Here is a 9,021-nt window from a genome sequence, read left to right as displayed (position 1 = left end):
GAGACTGCATGCAGACTAGAGGTAGAGAGTGGTGGGTGTAATGGGGACTCAGCCTCTAGCAGAATAGTCTCCTAAACATGTACCTTGGTCACTGAAACAACAAAATGGCACCAGAATTCTATCAAGGCTCAAACTTTCATTGACGTGTTTTCTAAAGTACTTCCTTCTGGCCCAGTTGATCTGGAGTCTTGTTGTATCCCTTCCAAACTCCTCTCCTCTCCCACATCAACAATCACCCATGACACAGGTGGCTTGGAGACCTTGTGAGTCTCTCTGTGGCCCTATTTGGTCACCATTCAGCAGCACATATGGAGATCTCGAGTACTACCTCCCTTTCTCTAATCCATCCCCTGGCTCCAGGGCACTTACATTGGAGATGAACTTCTCTGTTAGAATTCTTCAGGCACTCAGTCGTACTCTGAAGAAGACTCCTGTCTTGAGAGTATTCTCTTCATTGACTTTCTAGGAAGGAGGGCAAGGTTCTCTGTCAGAAGGTCCACATGCAATAAGATATTTTAAAACAAAAATGGGTTTTCTCCAAATTCTCAGCTACTCTAAATTAATTTCCCTTGACTACAACTTCCAAAGCGCTCCTGCTAGTGCTAGCTTGTGATAAGAACATCAGATGACAATTCTGAACACCTGAAAGAGCCACCAAGATTACAGCAGACCGGTATACCTGGATCTTGGGGTAAAAATCTTAATTCCCAGCTGACTGATCCTCAAAACTCTGACTACAGACCTAACTTAGTTCTTGTTTTCAGGGATATTTGTCATTGATTACAAGTTCTGGGTCATGATTACATGTTAGGTGTTGGGATTAGGTAGTGGAATGGCTGTTGCATTCAACAGGATCTCAGAAACTATTTCTTGGGGGTCAGGGAACAGACTGGGGATATTTTGAAGGTTTGGTCTTTTGTTGTATCCACAAATGGAAACATGAAGATGGTGTTTCTCTTTCTCCACCAGTTGGCAGAGCTGGCTCCTGGAGGTAGTCTGGGAGAGTGACCTAGAGTTAGGAAATCTGGGGAGAGTAAAGGAATCCAGGGATCTACCTGATCAACAGCCAGTCCGAGCACAGAATGGATTCTGAGAGGGGCATCTTGTTTTTAGATTAACAGGGAACTGTGGCTGCAACCAGGACCGAACGAACTAACATCCAAGAGGGAACGTAGAACCGTCCAAGGCAAACTGAGATCACTAGCCATCTTACTCCCTGTAGCTGTTTGCTGATTCTGAGCATGGGCTGAAGACTGAGCTTTGCCCAGGCAGAAGGTATATGATGGGGGTAAAGTGAAACCAACAAAGCCATTAGTGGTATGTGGTGATGGAGGGAGGAGTTGAAAACTTGAAGGGCATCAATGCACAGCTATTTTTCTCTAAAGGACACTTATTGAAGTCTGGACTGCATAGGAGGCTTAAGAGCTACCATAAGAGCTCATAAAAAGTAGAGCAAAATCTCCCAAAACCCCTGGTTCTGTGGTAATAAAACCAGCTAGAGAAAAGGAACTTGTTTGAAGCACATGGTCCCAAGACATTTGTCAAGTATTGGACTAATGTGGGATAGGACACAAAAGAACTATCCTAAAAATTCTTAAAAGGCCAAGTGGTTTCCAAATAATTGCATTCCAAAACAAAACTCAAGAATACCTATAGGAGGGCTTCCCTGGTGTTCTGGAGGTTAAGCATCTGCCTTCCAATTTAGGGGACACAGGTGTCCAGGAAGATTCCACATGCCATGGAACAACTAAGCCTCTGAGCCACAACTACTAAGCCCATGTGCCACAACTACTGAAGCCCACACACCTAGAGCCTGTGCTCTGCAACAAGAGAAGTCACTGCAATCAGAAGCCTGTGCACCACAACAAAGAGTAGCCCCTCTCATCGCAACTAGAGAAAGCCTGTGTGCAGCAATGAAGACCCAGTCAGAGATACACAAATACATCTTTAAAAAAAAAAAAAAACTATCAATACAAAAATATCCAGCACATAAATAGTCACAACTTTGACACCCAATCAAAAATTACCAGACTTTTATTTCTGGTCAAAATAGAATAATAGGGACTAGATTTATCCTCCCATTGAAAACAACCAAAGACTCAGACAAAATATATTAAATAATGACTTTTAGATATTAAAAACCAAGCAATAAAGGACTTTAATCCCTGAAGAACAGGAAATTAATTTAGGCTGAATACTTTAAGAATTTCCCAGGTTGGATACTTTGAGAATTTCCAGTTTGGTAACTGCAAAGACCAACAACGCAGAATGCACGGGGTAGAATACCACAGGGGAGAAAGCAGCACAGAGATAGAGTTTAATAGATCACAGGCTAATCGCTTCCAGAAACACTCTCATAGACACATAGAAATAATGTTTTGCTATTTATTTGAGAATCCTATTTGGGCAAGTCAAGTTGACACATAAACCTTCACAACAGAATACTGTGGTTAAATCTCAAAAACACTAAGCTTAGCAAGAGAACCCAACAGAAAAGAGTATACACCATATTATCCAGAAATCAGATCAGTGATTATCTAAGGATGGAGTTTTCAATGGTAGGGATAGGAGAGAGGAAGAGATTACGAAAGAGCAGGAGGAAACCATGGGGGATGCTGGTTATGTTCATTAGTGAGGCTTCACAGGTATATATCCCCGGGTCAGGAAGATCCACTAGAGGAGGAAATGGGAACCCACTCCAGTACTCTTGTCGGAAGAACCCCATGGACAGAGAAGTCTGGTGAGGTACAGTCCATAGAGTCGCAAATAGTCAAAAGAGATTGAACGACAGGCCACCATACATATACACACAAACATATGTGTGTATATATATGGAAAGATCAAGTGTGCACTTTAAATATGTTTAGTTATTATATGTTAATTATACCCCAGTAAATTAAAAAAAATGTTAAGTAAAAAAATGGTGAAATACATATGTTTTTAGAAAACAAAAGCTGAGGAAACTCAACATCAGCAAAGGATATTACAAATATACTAAAAGTACTTTTTATGAAAGAATGAAAGTAATCCTAGTTAGAAACATGGCTATTTAGAATGGAATAAAGAATAATGAAAATGGTAGATGTGTGGGCAAAAAATATTTAATGACTTCAGGAATTTACAATAGTTTGTCAAGAGTAAAGCAAAAGTAAAATTTGCTAAAGGGAGTTATAGTTTTCCAAGAATCCTAGAAGTATTGTGAAAGTAATTATTTGTATAAAAATACACTAAATCATAAATGTTGCATGTTGAAATTTCTAAGGTAAAATCTCAAAGAATGGTACAGCAAGTTAATAGGAGAAAATGTAATAACATAAAATATTTGTCTAATCAAAAAGAAAGCAAAGAAGAAGGGTAAAGTGGAACATAAAACATATGGTTGGTGGTTTCTTTTTAAACCTTGATTGAGTTACAGCAACTTGTGTGCAAATCATGGCTTCAGGCCATTAAAAAATTATGGTAAATGTAAAAACCAAGTAATAAAGTGGTAGACATATACCCAGCTATAATAGTAATTATATTAAATTTCAAGAACTAAAAGATTCAAAGAACTAAAAGATTGCCAGACTTGGTAAGAAGAAAGTCTTGTCCTTGAGAATGTAAAGATTTTTTAAATTTGAAGGTAAGAAAGTAACTTCATATACATGCTCAGGAAGACAGAGGGGATATTATAGAGTACATGATCTTCCTGGAAACACTCTCAACCTTGGTATTAGAAATTGTTTTGTTTTCTTGTTTGGAGATTTTCTAATTGTTATATTAATAACAGCCATCCTAATGAGTGTGAAGTGAAACCTGAGCTTTTAATTTACTAACACTAACACCACCCTTATGGCAGAAAGTGAAGAGGAACTAAAAAGCCTCTTGATGAAGGTGAAAGTGGAGAGTGAAAAAGTTGGCTTAAAGCTCAACATTCAGAAAACGAAGATCATGGCATCTGGTCCCATCACTTCATGGGAAATAGATGGGGAAACAGTGGAAACAGTGTCAGACTTTATTTTTCTGGCTCCAAAATCACTGCAGATGGTGACTGCAGTCACAAAATTAAAAGACGCTTACTCCTTGGAAGGAAAGTTATGACCAACCTAGATAGCATGTTCAAAAGCGAGACATTACTTTGCCACCAAAGGTCCATCTAGTCAAGGCTATGGTTTTTCCTGTGGTCATGTATGGATGTGAGAGTTGGACTGTGAAGAAGGCTGAGCGCAGAAGAATTGATGCTTTTGAACTGTGGTGTTGGAGAAGACTCTTGAGAGTCCCTTGGACTGCAAAGGAGATCCAACTAGTCCATTCTGAAGGAAATCAGCCCTGGGATTTCTTTGGAAGGAATGATGCTAAAGCTGAAACTCCAGTACTTTGGCCACCTCATGCGAAGAGTTGACTCATTGGAAAAGACTCTGATGCTGGGAGGGATTGGGGGAAGGAGGAGAAGGGGACGACAGAAGATGAGATAGCTGGATGGCATCACTGACTCGATGGACGTGAGTCTGAGTGAACTCCGGGAGTTGGTGATGGACAGGGAGGCCTGGCGTGCTGTGATTCATGGGGTCGCAAAGAGTGGACACGACTGAGCGACTGATCTCATCTGATCTGAATAATCATTCACATTGACATCTTTTCATATGCTTATTGGCCATTTGTGTATCTTCTTTGAAGAAATGTTCATTTAAGTGCTTTGCCCATTTCTAAATTGTTTCCTTTTTGTTGTTGAAAGAGTTTTTTATGTTTTTTGGATATCAATCCAAATATTGGATTATCCAATCCAAGTATTGGATATCAATCCAGATACTTGATTTGCAAATATTTTCTCCTTTTCTGTGGGCTCTTTTTTACTCTGATGATAGAAGCCCTTTGATGTACAAAATTTTTTCATTTTGATAAAGCCCAACTTATCTATTTGTTTCTTTTGTTGCCTGTGCCTTTGATGTTATACAAGAAATCATTGCCAAATTCAGTATCATAAAGCTTTCCCCCTATGTTTTGTTCTAAGAGTTTTATAGTTTTAGCTCTTACGTTTAGGTCTTTGATCAATTTTCTAGTAGTCACATATGGATGTGACAGTGGAACCATAAAGAAGGCTGAGTGCCAAAGAATTGATGCTTTTGAACTGTGGTGTTGGAGAAGACTCTTGAGAGGCCCTTGGACTGCAAGGAGATCAAACCAGTCAATCCTAAAGGAAATCAACATTGAATATTCACTGGAAGGACTGATGCTGAAGCGGAAGCCCCAATACTTTGGCCACCTGATGGGAAAAGCCAACTCATTAGAAAAGACCCTGATCCTGGGAAAGATTGAAGGCAGGTGGAGAAGGAGATGACAGAGGATGAGATGGTTGGATGGTATCACTGACTCAATGGACATGAGTTTGAGCATGCTCCGGGAGATAGTGAAGGACAGGGAAGCCTGGCATGCTACAGTCCATAGGGTTGCAAAGAGTCAGATATGACTGAACGACTGAACAACAACAACAACAAATGTGTATGGTGTTAAATAAGAGTTCAACTTTATTCTAGTGCAGGTAGATATCCATTTCCCTCAGAACTTTTTGTTGAAAAGGCTGTCCTTTCATTTACTGAATGGTCTTGGCACCTCTTGTTGAAAATCATTTGACCATATAAGTAAGAGTTCATTTCTGGACTCTATACTATCCCACTGGTCTACGTCTGTCATTATGCCAGTACCACATTGTTTTGATTACTGTCTCTTTGCTGCTGCTGCTGCTGCTGCTGCTAAGTCGCTTCAGTCGTGTCCGACTCTGTGCAACCCCATAGACGGCAGCCCACCAGGCTCCCCCGTCCCTGGGATTCTCCAGGCAAGAACACTGGAGTGGGTTGCCATTTCCTTCTCCAATGCATGAAAGTGAAAAGTGAAAGTGAAATTGCTTGGTCGTGTCCGACCCTCAGTGATCCCATGGACTGCAGCCTACCAGGCTCCTCCATCCATGGGATTTTCCAGGCAGGAGTACTGGAGTGGGGTGCCATTGCCTTCTCCGCTGTCTCTTTGCAGTAGGTTTTAAAATCAGGAAATGTGTTTTCCAACTTTGTTCTTAATTTTCAAAATTGTTTTGGATATTCAGGAGTCCTTGAAATTCCATTTAAGAATTTTAAGGTGGATTTTTCTATTTTTGCAAAAAAAAAAGTTAGAATTTTGATATGGAATGCATTGGATCTGTAGATCATTTGGGGCAATATGGATATCTTAGCAATATTGTCTTCTAATTCATGAACATTGGCCATTTTCCCACTTATTTTTGTCTTCTTTAATTTCTTTCAGCAGTGTTTTGTAGTTTCATTGTGTAAGTCTTTCATCCCCTTCATTGATTCCCAAATATGCTATTCTTTTTGAGACAAATAGAATTGTTTTATTAATTTCCTTTTCTAGTTGTTCATTGTTAGGATACAGAATCACAACTGATTTTTGTGTGTTGATTTTGTATCCTGCTATTTTGCTGAATTCATTTATTATTTCTAACTTGTGTGTGTAGAATCTTTACAGTTTCTTTCTGACATCATGTCATATGTGAACAGAGATAATTTACTTCTTTTCCAAATTAGATGGCTTTTAGCTCCCTACCTTCTTATCCCAAGAATCTTCTGAGAGATTCTCTACACTCTCCAAAGATGTAGGAAAGACCCTTCTTAGGAAGGCTCAGCTTATACCATCCATTCCCAGCAACATTTTCCTGTGGTGAGCTCTAATGAGTATGGGATTATTCTCGAAAATTCTCACTGTTTCACCTTCCCAGTGGCAAGACATGTTTTTGTCCTGTACTCTATGCCCCTCCTCTATGCTGTTAGACTACCCAAAGGTTAGTACAGTTGCCACATTCTGATAAAAGTACCTGTTTTGAGCATTTATGTCTTACAAATTTGAGGTTCTCAAGGAGAACTTGACTGACTCTGTGACTCCAGCGCCTAGCATGGTGTCAGGAAAATGAATTACTCAATGAATATTCATGAAATAATGTGTATAAAATCCTTTGTAAACTGAAAGTACAGAAGACAATAATTATTAAAATTTCTTTACACACAATGATCCTTTTTTCCTTAGCCCCTCCTGATCCTAGGAAGAAGAACCATTAAGGTAAAATTTGTTACACTTATTCAAGCATCTTTCATTCCTACTAATCGAAAAGTTATTTGGTAGGCATCTACTATGAGGACAGCCCCAAGGTTGAATTCTGGAATGTGCAGCAGAGTCTCATGATGATATACTCCTCCCTTGGAGGTGATGTTTCCCTAGCAGTATAGATAAGCCTTGGGTCCATCCTGTGGACCTCCTTGGCCAGGTGCACAATTCACTATGGGATAAGTACTCTCTTAGACCTCACTGCTCAGCACGGGCTGCCACTTAAGGAGTTGGATATTGTTGTAGGCAATTTTTGTTTTCCCCTCAAGCTTTCCTAACCTAGCCTGAAGACTGTCCTTATTCTTATCCTCTAAGGCTACCAAAAGACTGCCATCAGCTTATCCTTCTATAACACATGCTTTGATAACTCTCTAGCCCTGCAAATACTTTCTTCCAATTAGTTCCTCAGTTATATGTCGTCAGGGCATAGGCTAAGTATAATGTTTATTCAACAAATACATACACTGAGGACTACGCCCTGGCTTTGGCTGAAGTGCCTAGTGGCTGTTTAACACACACAAAGTTCATCACAGTTCAAAGAGAACACTAGAGCAGAAAGAAACTGTCAAGCACACAAGATAAGACCAAGGCCTGACTGACTCAGCTGGCAAAAATACAATGAACCACTTTTACATGCAGTTTATTACTTACATAAGCAGTGAAAAAGAGTAGTCAAATGGACCAGCTCCCTGGGCCATTGTCCTGCACACAAAAAGTCACCACCAAAACAAAAGGGGACTATGACTGCCATGTGAGTTGTAGGATACCCACTGCTGAGGAGCCAATTCTAGACTGGAACTAAATGGTTTTACCATCTCAGCTATGCCCTGAGAAAAGCAGGCAGAAAGCATCATTTCTCATCAAAACTTGGTAGGCATTGATAACCTATCTCATGAGAGACTATCAGGGCAAGTGGGATGTTCAAGTAACTGCAGGATCTTCAAGCCAAGTGGGATCTTCAAGCCCCCTGTCCTCTCGTGTTCTAGAGGATAAAAAGGGATTCCATAAAGCTCAGATTAGCTGCAATTTAAGCCTGCGTGACCTATGTGAATACAAAGACAATCTCCAGGGCAGGGTGTTCCTCTGCAGGAAACTTGGAAAACTGGAAAAATTAAAGATAACAACCTAATTTTATAGATGAAGAAACTGAGGCTTACAAAGATTAAGAAACATGCTAGAGCTCCCACAGCTTGTTTTGATTACTGTCTCTTTGCTGCTGCTGCTGCTGCTGCTGCTAAGTCGCTTCAGTCGTGTCCGACTCTGTGTAACCCCATAGACGGCAGCCCACCAGGCTCCCCCCCCTGGGATTCTCAGGCAAGAACACTGGAGTGGGTTGCCATTTCCTTCTCAATGCATGAAAGTGAAAAGTGAAAGTGAAATTGCTTGGTCGTGTCCGACCCTCAGTGATCCCATGGACTGCAGCCTACCAGGCTCCTCCATCCATGGGATTTTCCAGGCAGGAGTACTGGGTGTAAAAGGTTGCCTTCTCCGCTGTCTCTTTGCAGTAGGTTTTAAAATCAGGAAATGTGTTTTCCAACTTTGTTCTTAATTTTCAAAATTGTTTTGGATATTCAGGAGTCCTTGAAATTCCATTTAAGAATTTTAAGGTGGATTTTTCTATTTTTGCAAAAAAAAAAGTTAGAATTTTGATATGGAATGCATTGGATCTGTAGATCATTTGGGGCAATATGGATATCTTAGCAATATTGTCTTCTAATTCATGAACATTGGCCATTTTCCCACTTATTTTTGTCTTCTTTAATTTCTTTCAGCAGTGTTTTGTAGTTTCATTGTGTAAGTCTTTCATCCCCTTCATTGATTCCCAAATATGCTATTCTTTTTGAGACAAATAGAATTGTTTTATTAATTTCCTTTTCTAGTTGTTCATTGTTA

This window comes from Bos mutus, chromosome 3 (genome assembly GCF_027580195.1).
Source record: "Bos mutus isolate GX-2022 chromosome 3, NWIPB_WYAK_1.1, whole genome shotgun sequence".
Lineage (NCBI taxonomy): Eukaryota > Metazoa > Chordata > Mammalia > Artiodactyla > Bovidae > Bos > Bos mutus.
Note: the sequence above shows the minus strand (reverse complement) of the source record.